This window comes from Elgaria multicarinata, chromosome 7, assembly GCF_023053635.1.
Source record: "Elgaria multicarinata webbii isolate HBS135686 ecotype San Diego chromosome 7, rElgMul1.1.pri, whole genome shotgun sequence".
NCBI classification, from domain to species: Eukaryota; Metazoa; Chordata; class Lepidosauria; order Squamata; family Anguidae; genus Elgaria; species Elgaria multicarinata.
Window position 1 is genome coordinate 4,936,029 of NC_086177.1, and position 15,648 is coordinate 4,951,676.

The 15,648-nt window shown below is 42.6% G+C and overlaps 1 protein-coding gene across 2 annotated transcripts in view; it reads right to left on the minus strand.

Moving 5' to 3' along the window:
* The window catches only part of CXXC5 (CXXC finger protein 5), a 113,053-nt gene that overhangs the window by 26,140 nt on the left and 71,265 nt on the right, over window positions 1–15,648 (minus strand). For both annotated transcript variants that reach the window (XM_063130159.1, XM_063130158.1), the window contains exon 3: window positions 1,034–1,168. The gene's annotated coding sequence lies outside the window, so the exon portion shown is untranslated. The remainder of the gene's footprint in view (window positions 1–1,033; window positions 1,169–15,648) is intronic.

Sequence of the window (15,648 nt, forward strand, 5' to 3'; positions counted from 1 at the left end):
AGAGTTGGAAGGGGCCTACAAGGCCATCGAGTCCAACCCCCTGCTCAATGCAGGAATCCACCCTAAAGCATCCCCGAAAAATGCTTGTCCAGCTGCCTCTTGAAGGCCTCTAGTGTGGGAGAGCCCACAACCTCCCTAGGTCACTGGTTCCATTGTCGTACTGCTCTAACAGTCAGGAAGTTTTTCCTGATGTCCAGCTGGAATCTGGCTTCCTTTAACTTGATCCCGTTATTCCATGTCCTGCACTCTGGGAGGTTCAAGAAGAGATCCTGGCCCTCCTCTGTGTGACAACCTTTTAAGTATTTGAAGAGTGCTCTCATGTCTCCCCTCCATCTTCTCTTCTCCAGGCTAAACATGCCCAGTTCTTTCAGTCTCTCTTCATAGGGCTTTGTTTCCAGACCCCTGATCATCCTGGTTGCCCTCCTCTGAACACGCTCCAGCTTGTCTGAGTCCTTCTTGAATTGTGGAGCCCAGAACTGGATGCAATACTCTAGATGAGGCCTAACCAGGGCCGAATAGAGAGGAACCAGTACCTCACGTGATTTAGAAGCTATACTTCTATTAATGCAGCCCAAAATAGCATTTGCCTTTCTTGCAGCCATATCGCACTGTTGGCTCATATTCAGCTTGCAATCTACAACAATTCCAAGATCCTTCTCGTTTGTCGTATTGCTGAGCCAAGTATCCCCCATCTTGTAACTGTGCCTTTGGTTTCTATTTCCTAAATGTAGAACTTGGCATTTATCCCTATTAAATTTCATTCTGTTGTTTTCAGCCCAGCACTCCAGCCTATCAAGATCACTTTGAAGTTTGTTTCTGTCTTCCAGGGTATTAGCTATCCCACCCAATTTTGTGTCATCTGCAAATCTGATCAGCGTTCAAATTAGTCAAGGCTGTGTTTTTATCCCTGTGATGTAAATAGGCCCTAACTAGTTAAATAAGTGCTCTCCAGTTGTACCTTTGTGCTCAGGTGGGCGACAATTAAATACAGGTCTAAAATTATGTAATCAGTCCATTGAGTAACTGATTGTACTCATGATCTACCTGAGGATTTGAGCTTGAGCAGAAAAGCAGCAGAGAAGTGGATGGATGGCCTGTTCTTCTACTGACCACAGCAGGCTATAGGATAATCCATGTGGAAGCCATCAATAAATCCCTGGTTTCTTCCCTGGATACTGGAACACAGGAGAAAATGGTCATTATGGCAGCAATCATGGAGAAAAACAGCTTATATGGAAACATTTGCTACTTATCTATTATGTTCAATAGAGCCAGTTCCCAATTTTTATTATTCACAAAGGCCTCCCTCTCAAGGATTGCCAGCTTTTGAACCAACCCAGTAGCTGACCCTTTAAAAGCAACTTGATGTACAGACTTTAGTAGGTGGTGTTAGTAGGTTATAATGTTTAGTGCTATGCTTTGAAAGGCATTGCTTGCTGATTTCTGCATATGAAATCTATGTTTAAAGACCCAGGTGCAAGCCAGGCCTTTTTTCCTAGCCAACTGGCAAACTCATCTCTCCCTTACCATGAAATTGTAGAATTAATAAGACTATGTGTTTACATAGTTTTCTGTATTTTGCATTGTTTTCTTTCCAATCAATATCAGAATCCCAAACTCAGAAAGGTTTCTCAGCCGCGTTAAGACACTTATTGTTGCCACAGGAAAATGGATGAGGTAGAGATGTAAAATTTCCGGAAATTTTGGAGCCATGAAAAAAAAACGGGTTTTTTCTTGGGGGGGGCGGTGTTTCGGGGGAAACGGAAATTTTCAGAAATTTTTTTTACAGATTGAAAGTCACTTTGTTACTTTAGTAACATAAAACTATGTCCAAGTTAGTTTGGCATAAAATTATTACATTTGGTATATTAAAAGTACAGTGTATTCAAACAATTATTACATATTTAATTAACTTTTTTCCTTCTTTTACTTTTTTGGGTAACAAATGGAGCTGCAAGCTCCTGAACTGTTAGGAACACCTGAACTGTAAGGAACCTCTTTGGTTCTGCCAGTTTATGAGGAGCAGGCAAAAAATCAATTTAAAAAAACAATAACAGAAGAAACCACCAACATTAGTAACAAAGAAAATTATTTATATTTCCGCTAGTCTCCAGTGTCAAGTCCTCCAGTGTCAAGGTACCCATTCCCATAAAAAGAACTGAGAAAAAAGGGGGAACCAAGACTCAATGACTATGCATGAAATTTAATCAGACACATTTTCTGACCTATAGCTATCAGTATTAGTTTCAGTCTCTGCTTCCATGCCAGTGCTGCCCCCTAGAGGCAGAAATGCATCTTGCTCTTGCATTTGAGAGTTGTAGTCTCAGTTTGCAACCTAGGACTTGCTTGTCCTTGGTGCACAGACATAGTAATAATCTGATGCTGTACCGTTTTTAGAAATCATTTGGAGTAGTAAATATCTGAACACCTTGTCTTAAACATTTTATTCATCATGCTAAAATAAAACATCCCATAATCCAATTTTTTCAATTTTTCGGGGAAAAACCAAAAGAGGCTTCAGGAAAAAACAGGGGGGGGACGACAGGTTTTTCACATAATTTTTCCGGTTTTTTTCTGGGCCTTCACATCTCTAGAATGAGGTACCGAATTAAAACAGGTGACATGTAGATTTGCTCCTCAAGCACTAATGATGAAAAACTTAAATGAATGGACAAGATATGAGTAAAACTTAAGCAGGCAGTTACCTTCTTGTCCAAGAGCGTTTTGCCAACTTTTGGAGCTGTTATCACCTTAAGCCTGGAGGGGTGTGTATGTGAGAAGTCAAAGGACAAGGGAGACTGGGTAGAGGCAGGGTGCTAGGAGAAGATGCAAAATGAGGAAGCCTGATGAGACATGGGCAGGGGTGACCAGAAAGCCGCCTGACAGAAGGCCAGGCTACTGATTAGTTTTACCATACCAAACTGCTTGAAAATAGCTTCTGCCACTAGCATAGTGTGTGGCAACGGTATACTACTTCCTAGTTCTGGATCATGTGACATATCTTACGCATGATAAGAAACCATGCAAAGTAGTCCAGAGTTCCTCCACAGACACTGGCTGCACTGCTATGATGTCACAGTGTGCTTTGGGCAAAAATCTCAGAGAGAACATAGGTGAGGAGGACTGAATTTAGAATGAACCAATCAGAATAAACATTTCTGCAAATGTTTGTTTGCTCCTTGCAACAATTGATCCAAGCTTAGAATTATTAATGACAATTGGGATTCTTATTAAATCCCTTCAACTCCAGAAACTGAACGATTAAAAACAATGCACTAAAAAAAGAATGTAATAGTTTCTCCCTCCTATCTAGAGGACAGAAGTGTTGTAATCTTACAGTGCAATCCTTTGCACATTTACTCAGAAGTATTCCCATCCAGTGGAACTTGCTCCCAGGTAAATGCGCCAAGGATTGCACTTTAAGGTACTTTTTGTGAGTGCTTTTGCACAAAAATGTGGTAACTCAAGAGTCAGTTCACTTTTGCCTGAGTCCCTGGGGAGCCCCTGCCAGTTCACCATCACTTGCGGATGGGATGCAACTCAGTACTCTTGTAATAAACAAGAGCTCCTCTGGGTGTCACCTTAGTTTAAGTGTCACCTTCTTCTTTGAATGGAGTCGGCTGAGAGATGCCATATTTCGACACCTACGCACTCTAACACAGTGCCGCATTGCAACTCATGTCAGTGGGGCCCAAGTAAGTCTCCAAGCATAAAAATAAGGTGATTTCAGTCCCTATTACTGCCCAGATAGCCTGTCTCTGCCACTCTACAATGAATCAGCTTGGAAGCTGTTCTGTAAAATTAGACAGAGTCACACGCCTCACACTTTCTCCTCTGCTGCCATCTGCATTCAGTGACTGAGAGCCCTTGCTGTGTTATTTTGGAGGCATAGGGCCAAAGTAGACATGACAGGGCAGCCACGTGTATTTCATCCACATGCCTGACACATTCACATATAAAACAGGAGCGAGGGGATTTATTCTTAACATGAGAAGGAATGCACGGAAGGAGTGCAAATTCCAGTCCTTTCCCCATCTTACATCACTGTGCTCTATAGCTTTAAGAAGTTTGCTTCCAGCCTACCTCAGTTCCCATGAGAGTAAACTGCTTAAAGGAACAGAGCAGAGAGTAAAAGCGTGGGAGGAGAAACGGCAATGCTCCCCCTTTTCACATGCTCCTTTTCATACACACACACACACACACACACACACACACACACACACACAGAGAGAGAGAGAGAGAGAGAGAGAGAGAGAGAGAGAGAGAGAGAGAGAGAGAGAGAGAGAGGTAGGTCAATCCACATCACCGAGTCAATGGGAGCTGCAGCAATCCTACTGTGATCCTATGCACATGTCCCATCAATGCATGGAGGGGGGCAGGACCAACACCACTGGCCTCCAATGGAACCTAAGAAAGGGTTCTGCTCACATTTGATTGTACAAACCTTCAGAAACCCGGATCTCACCAGGGTTTTCAATGTCGCATAGAGTTGTATGTGCAAAGAGCTCTTCGTCATTCTCCATCCTCCGTGCAGAGGTTGGGGCCAAGGCCAGTGGGTGTGATCCCATTCCCCTGCCTGTACTGGCTGAAGGTGTGGCCTTTGAGTGGGAAGAGGGCTTCTGCCTGCCCGGCTTGACACCAGCTTGCTCAGGGCCTTACTGATTATGGTTTTAATTTTTGTGAACTGCACAGAGAGCTTCGGCTATTGGGCGGTATAAAAATGTAATAAATAAATAAATAAAACACTGATACTTGGATTTTCATCTATTACCTTGAAAACATATTAAATTATGCTAAACGGAGGAGGAAAAATCCATAAAATTAACCTTATTTTAACAATAGCCAAAGTCAAATATTTTTGATGTTTTTAACAAAATAGCCATTGCAACTTAATTATAAATAGCTGGGACAAATACAGGAAACTTCCCTCTGTATTTGCCATCAACAGTAAATGATGGATTGACACAGTATGTCTCATTAAAATGAACTATCAATCCTTGGAGGCCCATTTTACAGACCTGTGGTGCCTGCCCTGATTGTTCTATGGCATATTTGCATTCTGTTCTGCTTCTGACCATGCTTTTAAAGAGCCAGCACATGGTGTCTCTTGTCTCCTGCTCCTTTCTTTGCAAGTTACAATTTGATGACCCAGAACACGCAAGGCAGAATACTCTCTCCAACAGGATACACCATACTGCAGATCAGCCAATGGGTGATGTATCTCTCCCATTCCTCTCTCTTTTTCCCTACGAACTCAGACCTAGTGCTACAAACACCAGGAGAAGCCTACTTTTGTCCACCTTCTGCTCTACTTGACCATCCTGAATCTAAGCCTGGGATTCCTTTCCTGCATCTGCTTGGACATACTGCTCCCACTTCTCAACACTGCAAGTTTGGATGTTTGTTTTTGGAATCGAATGGCACTGGAAACAGCTCTAACCAGGGGGCAGGGAAAGGCAGCTTTCTCCCCAGTGTGAGTGAGTGCTCCCTGCCCTACTGCATCTTGCACAGCTACATCACATGATTGGTTGCTTTCCTGGCAAAGAAGACCCAGCTCAAATAACACATGTGGAGAAGACTAGGGGTGAGCGGTTCAATCCCAGAAGAACTACTGTTCATGCATATGTCTCCTCCTCCTCCTCCTCCTCCTCTCTTTTCTCTACATGGTGCAATTACTTGTATAGGAATAAAGGAAGACTGTTCATCTAGTACTGTCTTCTCGGATTTGGCAGGGGCTCCCCAGGGACTCAGGCAAAAGTATTTCACATCACTTTGTAAACCGCCCGCAGAGCTTTGGCTATTGGTGGGTACAGAAATACAACAAATAATAAATAAATAAATAATAAATAAATAAACTTTCTACCTGATCCTTTTAACTAGAGATGGAGATGATGACTAGAGATGGATCACCGGTTTTGATAGACAGCAATGGCTTTTTGATCCAAGAAATCATGGCCTGTTGTTTAGGGTGTCACTACGAGAAGGAGGACAGGGCTCCTGTATCTTTAACAGTTGCACAGAAAAGGGAATTTCAGCAGGTGTCATTTGTATATATGGAGAACCTGGTGAAATTCCCTCTTCATCACAACACTTAAAGCTGCAGGAGCTATACTAGAGTGAGCCGATTTAAAAGAGGGCAGGGCACCTGCAGCTTTAACTGTTGTGACGAAGAGGAAATTTCGCCAGGTTCTCCATATATACAAATGACATTTGCTGAAATTCCCTTTTCAATACAACTGTTAAAGATACAGGAACCCTGTCCTCCTTTTCATATGGTTGCCCTACTGTTGTTGGGTTATTTGAGGTTGTTTTCCCCTTAAATGAGCCATATCACCCAGGTTCAGACAACACGACAAGCTATGCCTGGGCAGGTAAATAGTTAAATGGCACCCAGCACACACCATGGCTTAAACCATGACTTGTTTTAACTCTGTATTTTAATTTTAATCTTATATCAATTTTGCTGCGTGGTTTTATCCTGGTTGTGCTTTTTATATTGTATTTTGTATTTGTGCTTTTAACCTGTTGGTTGTTTTATTATGGTTTTAATTTTTGTGAACCGCCCAGAGAGCTTCGGCTATTGGGTGGTATAAAAATGTAACAAATAAATAAATTGTTTAAGTTGCAGTGGTCACATGAACCGTGTCTTTGTCAGCCAAGGGCAGGCAGGAATAAACATTTTGGGTTAGTCACACAGGCATCCCAGGAACAAGTACATTTGAAATCCAAAGTTGACAATTGCAGTGACAATCTAGAAGCATAGAAAGACAGAGGCTACTGCATGAGAAAAAGGCTGGGGAAACCAGCAGGCACAAGGGATGAGCCTCGAAGGGCCCAAACAGCCAAGTCTAATTATTATTATTATTATTATTATTATTATTATTATTATTATTATTATTATTAATTTATATAGCACCATCAATGTACATGGTGCTGTACAGAGTAAAACAGTAAATAGCAGGACCCTGCCGCATAGGCTTACATTCTAATAAAATCATAATAGAACAATAAGGAGGGGAAGAGAATGCAAACAGGCACTGGGTAGGGTAAACAGGCACTGGGTAGGGTAAAACTAACAGTATAAAGTCAGAACAAAATCAGGTTTTAAAAGCTTTAGGAAAAAGAAAAGTTTTTAGCTGAGCTTTAAAAAGAGTTCTTGTCTGTCATCAAGCCATGAGGCTAGCCTTCCTCCACCTGATGCCCTCCGTACATCTTGGGCTAAAACTCCCATCGTCCCTGGCCAGCATGGCAAGGGCCTTGGCTCAGTGGCAGAGCACGTGCTTTGCATGCAGAAGGTCCTAGGTGCAAAATCCCCGTGGCAGGCCCTTTTTAATCGATCTAGTAGACACAAATTTCTTCCACAAAACCCTGAGATCCATTAGTATTCTTTCAAAATGAAACATTTGGAATCTACTGAGTCACCACAAGGAAGGTTCATCTCTTCAGCTGTTTTCTGAAGGGGAATAGGAAGCAGCTGAGATTTCTATATATCAGCTGCTGTCCACCCACATCGCATGGAAAAATTCTTAGGAAAATTCTGAGGAGAAATAAAAGCCACACACAAGCTGCATTAGTTTACTGCTGGACATAACATGTCAGAAGGAGCTGGCAGAGCTGTTACAGTCTATCGGACTGATAATCCGCAAAGTGAAGATGGATTTAGGGTACGTGGCAGATTGTAACAGCTCCAAAAGAAGCCGTCTCTATCTGCACATTTACTTGCTTGCTTTCCAAGGGGCCCAAAACATGGATTTCACAGATAAGGTACACTAGTTGTTCTGATCTGTTGCACACATAACCCTGTCACAAACACACGACATCCACAAAGGGTCACACTAGTCTCCAAACCAAAATAAACACTATTACATTTTCAGTGTTCAGGAATTGTAGTTACTATGGATTATCAGACAAGTAGAAGGATTTGCATAACCATAGTTTTCACCATGGTATTAAAAAAAGATTTAAAAAAAGATTTTAAAATTGGAATTTTTAAAATTAAAATCAGATTTTTTTTATTTAAATCAGATTTTTTTTAATTAAATTGGATTTTTTTAAAATAAAATGCTTTTTGAGGAAAAATCTATCTAAAGATACTTTTCTATTTAAGACACATTATAGTCCAAACTTTATTCATCATGAAATAAGGATTAGTTTTTAATTATGTAGCATGAGGCTGTTTAAATTTTTTGGTAATGAATTCCATTAATCCATTCACAATGTCATGCTCTTCCAGAGGTTTCTGTAGAATTATTTTTCTCCTTCAAATAAAGTACAGCAGAAAAGTTGTCCAAATATGAATGATTAACCTATTAAACTGGAGATCGTTCACCTCGCAATAATTTCATAATTATCTATCTGTGATATATTTCGAATAGCATAACCAAATCGGTATTTTTATATATATAACTGTAAAACTAATCTGAAAAGTTGCTATTCTAAAAATGAAACCTTCATCTGGTTGTAAATATTAAGATTATACCCGTAAAAATGAGTCTTTGGTAACTCTGAGTTGTGTAAAATATAGCGAGGAAGAGTGTACTTTTTTGGGGGGGGGGTCACATGATTAAATCGAGTCTTTCTGAGTAGTGATTTAAATCTTGATTTAAATCAAATTGATTTAAATCAAATCCACCCTGATTTTAAGTAAAAAAAAAGTATTTAAAAGTTCAGAGGTCTCTTTCTATCCATCACCTCCAAACTGAATTTCATATATCTAAACTCCATGCAGGTTTGGCACCCACCAAAATCAGGTTAAAGGGTTTATTTTAGAACACACTGCCCTTTTTTATTTTCATCTTTTTATTGCTGGCAGGCATAGTACATGCAGTTGCTGCAGGTAAAGGATGCTCTAAGACTGGAACTAGAATAATTACACAGCCTGTTCAAATCATTTGAAGGCTATAAATTGCCCTAAACCTGAACGTTTACATTGGAGACCATTATATAGATTAACTATTCGGTTTATGAGGAGATTTGTCTAAATCCATGTAATTGTAGAAAGGAGACACTTTTTTCTCTTTTCAAGGGCCTATGTTGAAATGGGATGTGCCTGACTGGGCCATTCTCCTGCAGCAGCCATCTTCTTCCCCCAAAGTCTCTGCCACCCCGCCCCCACACCGGCAATAAAAGCAGCAGGTCCTTGAAATTTTACTTAATTAAAATCAGGAAAAAAAAAAATCTTGGAATCAGCCCTGATGGGGCCCCCAGGGCCCATGAGAGCCATGGCATTTGCCCAAACATGCCAGCAGCTGATGCTGGGCCTGGGAGACTCTTTTAGAAAAACTGTAAAACATTGTTTCTAGGTGGGCCTTTGCTGAAGTTTGCAACTGTGATCAAGACTTTTTAGTTTTGCAACTGGGTTGCTGGATTAATTACTATTTTTGCCATTTTATCCTGTCTTAGTAAATACAGTTTGTACTTCTGACCTAATTAAGGGGAAGTAACAGGTTACACGTTAAACACTCAAAGGTTGAGAATGGAGGGCAAAGAAAAAAGTCCTCTTTTAAGGTCTGCGTGTGTCTGTGGCTAGGTGGGCTGGACAGGCCATCGAAAAGATCTAATTCAGTTCTTCTTGAATTAGTTTAACCTCTTTTGAAAATGCCAGCCTCAAACCTTAGGAGTAAAACACTTCTATATAAGAAAAAATGAAATAAATACATAAATAAAATAAAATAAAAACACTTGTAGGTCATTATGTGTGCCAGATGTGTATGTCTGATTCATGCTTGGAAATTATTTATATAGTGCCATGAGTGTACAATGGTGCTTCAGAGTCTCAGCAGCAAAAGACATACAAGTTCCTGCCATAAGGAATTAACAACCTAAACCCAAGAAGGGGGGAAACAACAGAGGGGATGGAAAGGCATGTGTTGCACCTCACAAGAAAAAGGGAGGGGGTCTAACCAATTTTCTGTCCACAAGAATGAAATCCTTCACTAGCCTTGAATTGTTCCACAGGTCCAGCCATGAAGTGTGACATTCATGACAGAACTTCCTGTGGTTGCATGCAAACGAACTCTTCAAGTGTAAATGATACATCTTCACTGTCACCACATCCTAACCCCAATGGTGGAGCCAAAGCTCACGTGCTCTGTGTGCAAAAGGTCCTGGATTCAATCCCCAGCACCACCAGTTCAAGGATCTCAGGCAGCAGGGCTGGGGAGCATCTCTCTAGGCAGCACAGTGGGTGCCTTGCTCAGTCGAGAGAGAAAATACGGAGTTAGATGGAGCAATGGTCTGACAGAGTACAAATATACGCTTTGTACGGCAGTGTGCTCTATTTCACAAAGATGTGTTGGCCTTGCATAGCAGACTACAAGCGTCATGTTCATGGACCAGAAAAGGACATTTTCAGTCTTCACCAAGTGCCCAGTGGGAGCAGGGAGGTGAGCAAAGCAGCAGGACCAGTTGCTCCTGCTGTTCCTTGTTGCTCACCTGCCAGTTCTCTGAGCTAACAGCGGCAGCAACGAGGGGTCTCACTGAAGGGGGGACCACTGAGGGGCAAACTTGGAAGTGGCACCACTTTCAGGGAAGCAAGGAAAGGATGCTACCATGTCACAACGCTGGCTCTTTTTATTGTCCTGAATGTATGCTGGCTCGTCATATTTGGGGGTGCCCATAAGAGCCCAACAGAAACTGAATGTCACTGGCAGGTTGGCACACAGGCAACTAGCTGCCAGCATTATTTTCTCTGGGTAGAGCAAAGGTGTTAAAATGACTGTCAGTATGCTTCACAAACAAGCAAGGAAAATAAATTTTCTCTTGTTCCAGAACCCATTTTACTGCCACTAACTCTCAAACGTATCCATTCTCCCAAGCGTGCTGATCCACTGTCCACTTTCCCAGACACTGGAGAATTTGATTTGATCTTGCTGAAAGGGAGCTATAGACCAGAAGATGTGGTTGGTTCTGCTTGAACAAACTATCTCTGAAAACCTGATCCACCAAATAGGGGATAACGTCTTCAACTGAAATGTGAACAACATTCAGAGTGGGAAAACTGTGGGGCAGTGGATATGCTAGATCAGCGCCTAGTTGTGACAATGAATCATAGAATCATAGAATAGTAGAGTTGGAAGGGTCCTAAAAGGCCATCGAGTCCAAACCCCTGTTCAATGGACTAGATGAGAGCTAATAAACTGAAGCCTCATCCGCACAAAACCGAGATGCTGTTAGTGGGTGGTTCTTCTATCCAGATGGAGGGTGTCCAGCCTATTCTGAATGGGGATGCACTCCCCCTGAAGGAGCAGGTGTGTAGCTTGGGGTTCCCCTGGAGTCATCATTGAGGATCAGATGGCCTCAGTGGCATGGAGAGCCATCTACCAGCTTCAGCTGATGGTCCAGCTACACCCCTTACTAGACAAGGATAGCCTAGTGCAGCTCTGATCTCCTCAAAGTGTCAGCTCTAATATCCTGCAGTGTGGTCTATGTGGGGCTGCCCTTGAAGATGGATCAGAAGCTGTAGCTTGTGCAAAATGTGGCAACCAGTTTGATAGTGGAAATCAGAACTTCTGAGCATATAAAATTGATTCTGGCCCACTAGCACCTGCTACTCATACATTTCTGAGCCCAATTCATGGTGTTGATCTTGACTTATAAAACCTTACATGATTCAGGACTGCAATACCTCATGGAACATCTCTCCTGATATGTACCTATCCATACACTATGACCAACATTTGAGGCCCTCCTTTGAGGGAGTCTTGGAGGATGGCAGCAAGGGGAAAGGGCCTTCTCGGCCATGCCCCCTCCCCACACTTGTGGAATGCTCTCCCCAGAGAGGTTCTGCCTGGCTCCAACAACGTCATCTTTTCAGCACCAAGTTAAGACTTTTCCCCACTCATTTTCTCTAATGGAGTGGGCATATGGTGGGCTTTCTAATGTGAGTTGTTTTTATCAAGTCCTATTATTATTATTATTGTTGTTGTTGTTGTTGTTGTTGTTGTTGTTGTTGCGGTCAATTTTAGCCATTTCAAATAGTTTTAAATTTCTGTATATTAAAGGTTTTATATTATGGTTTTAATGCTGTATTTTTGGGTTCTGTGGTTTTGTTGTTGTTGGGGGTTTTTGTTTGTGCTTTTTGTTTTTTTGCTTGTATTTTGTAAACTGCCTGGAGAACTTTGGCTTTTGGTTGGTAAAGGAATATAATAAATAAAAATGAAATGAAAAACTGCTAGGTATCAAGGCACCTCCAGTGTGGGCTTCAGAAGCAGAAGTGGCTGATGAGATAGTTTGCTAGGTGAAACCAAAGGCAGTTGTGGCCAGGCAACAGAGATGGGAAGAGAAGCTCCATCTTCTGACTTTTCAGTGCAAGGAGGCAGTGGTAGAGGTGGGAGGTGACACAGGCAACACCGTGCATCAGCTGAGTTAGACAGCAGCCTGCACCAGGCAAAGATCTACTTGCCTACCATGCATTTGCATGTTGCTGGCTGTGATATCTACCACTGTCTCCCAGTGTCAAAATATATGGGCAGCAAGATCCTTCCTTCCTCTAGCACTACATAGCAGATGCCTCACAAGTTCCTGCTGTTCACAGCACCTTTCCGTTCTGGCCCGTTCTTTCATCATTCCCAAAGTATGAAGATACACTCCTTGCATTTTCATATGCACTGTCTTCTGAGATATCAGGTCTCATCTTTGTTTTTTCCTGCTCTTTAAGATGTTCCAAATCCTTGATGTCCCTTCTCTATCATTGTTGAGGGCAATGCTTTATTCCTTACCACTTGGATTTATCTCCAACAACCTGCCTTTGGGGATCAAAACGCACCCACCCATGTACTCTGTCACTCAAGTCTCCAAATCGTTGGTTTGTCTCTCACCCCACGCTAATCTAAGAACACTGCAGATGACCCCCTCCCTTGTGCACTTTTGTGCACTGGATGCACATTTGCTGAAGTCAGGTCTCATGCACTCACTCTCCGCTTAATGTGACAATGGACATTCTTGAGGACTTCATGAAGTGCTTCATAACCAAGCAAGAGTAATGGACAGGGTTGGTTGGATACTGTTGAATCGGTTGAATTGGAGGTGTTTTAGAAAAAAAACACCCAGGTACATTGGCAGATGTGATGAATGCACATATGTCTATTGGGGTGCACATATGTCTATTAGGGTGGATTCCTGCATTGAGCAGGGGGTTGGACTCGATGGCCTTATAGGCCCCTTCCAACTCTGCTGTTCTATGATTTTATGTATACGTGGCAGGATCCATAGCAAAAGACATGTCACATCACATGCCATTTTTTCTTCATGTGGAAGAAGTACCTAGTTAGAAAAACTGCCCTTGATTTAAGTGGACCTAAAATCAAGCCACTTTCCTTAATACCAACTTTGCTTTCCCAGCAGCTTATAATACATTTACACATTTCCAATCACAAACAGAGACAGGACAAAGTTCCTAAGGATAATGCTGATGCATCCAAGACCTCACACTCCCCATGTCCTGCTGATACACAGAATTTGCCAGCTCTCCTAATGCATTGCCGAGTCTCTCACTCAGCTGAATAAAGCGATGAAATTCAGCTACTGCAAGGGGTAGGAAGAGTGAGAAAAGGCCTTATCTCATGAATATTCAGCTGAAGCTCCAGGCACCCAGTTAATCCTTAAAATTCTTCGCTCCATAGGGATCACAAGAGTTCAAAATAGAAAAGACCAATATATCACAGATAGTAGACAGAAACTACCCCTTCTGCTAGAACAGGACAGAGACTCAAAGGGCCTTGCTAGACCTGCCGGCTTACGCTGGCAGGGAGGCAGGGCCGAGGTGCGCTAACGTTAGCACGCCTCCCCCAGGCTTCCACACGTCGGATGCGCAGGGACGTCGCGTCCCTGCGGCGTCCGCCATTTTTTGTGTGTGTGTTTAAAGGGGCCGGGTGCGGCCCGAAGACTCCGGAGACGGTAAGTGGTGTTTTTACTGTTTTTTTAAAAAACGGGGGTGGGGGCGAAGGATGGCAGGGGGGGTGGCAAGGGGGGAGGGGGGGTGAGATCGCGCCTCCGCCGCCCGAGCAAGCAGGCGAGCGGCGCTTGCCCGGGCAATGCCTGGCATTTCACCCCCCCCTCCCCCCTTGCCACCCACCCTGCCATCCTTCACCCTCCCCTCTCTTCCCCCCCCCGGGCCGATGGGCACAGCGCTCGTATGAGCGCTGTGCCAGGCAGGTCCGCGGCTTTTCGCGGCTCCTCACGAGTAAGCGAGGAGCCGCAAAAAGCCGCGGAAGTCCCTAGACGTTCCCCAGCTCCGGCCTGAGGCCAGAGCTGGGGAAAAGGCGCACCATAAGCGCATTGGCTTATGGCGCGTTGGAGGAGGCCTCAGCGCGGCCTGCCTCCGGATTCCCCTGTGCATCATCTGGACGTACAGCAGGGAAACCGGGTCAGAAGGCGCGCTAAGGCCTCGTCTAGGAAGGCCCAAAGTGTGGTTTGTTTTGTTTGTTTCATTTTGTTTTGTTAACCAAATGTTTCCATTTGACACCTCTCTCTCTCTCTCTCTCTCCTCCAATATTCTCTATGGATTCTTACAGTTTTTTGCTAAAGCCCTAGAATTTTCAGCTGAATCTGTTATTTTTAAATTTGGCTCAATAAACGCTCATGTATTTTTATTTCATGAAAACTAGAACATAAACAATGTGTATTTTCAGGTCCCATACATCCACAAGGATGAAGCAAACCTATCTGTGCAAACAAGTCTTTGGCCCAGTTCACATGTAATGACTATGGGTAAAACAATGCATGTGAGCATTAAACAACCCATAGTTCAGGCTGTGCAACAGCAAACAAGCACAATATTTCCTGCCCACTCACCTCTTCCACTCTGCATCCATTGAATAAAGAGATTAATTTCAGTTCTTGGGTTGTTTGACAGAACATAACGAACACAAAACAACGGATTTTTAAAGGACAAACAACCCAGAGTTTGAACCCACAATGTATTGTTGGGTTAACATTCTAGGTTGTTTGTACCTCAACAACACAGAGTTCTGGGGTCACACAGCACACCAAACAACCCAGGAACAGATGCAAAGCAGAAGCAGCGAGCACGCACAAGGCAGCACGCTCACTTACTTCAATGTTGCCCTGCCAATTGATGGGTTAAACAACCCATGTATTGGCATTACATGCAAATTAGGTCTGAATAACAGTGGTCAAACAAAGAGCAAATTTGATATCCATAAGTCTTCCAGAGCAAAAGAACTGAACGCATTTAATACCCAACTGGGAGCTTAAAGAAAATATAAACTGGACCAATTGTGTACTAAATATGGGACAGCGCATGATAGAAACAGTTACATACATTGAAATGGTGCTTTTTTTTTTACCAGGATGAACCTGAAATTCAAAATTAGAGTATGTGGTTATAGAACAATTTTCAGGTTTGGAGTTAACTGTGAATATTCACTTTTAACTTAATTGCTACCATTTTTGTTTAGTTTCATACCAATAAGATGATGCTTTGGATCTTTACAGTTTTGCTGTAAGCAGTTCTTCATATTTTTGTGGCAAAATCATTAATGCTGAGCAAAACATCAACATTTGAGACACAAGAAAACCTGCTAGGAAGTCCTGAGGGTGAAAGGTAGAAAGGATCATGCTTAGCTCTTGCTATCATATTTTGGAAGGAATAAAAAGAAAGAGCCATGGAAACTGAGGGAGCTTCCA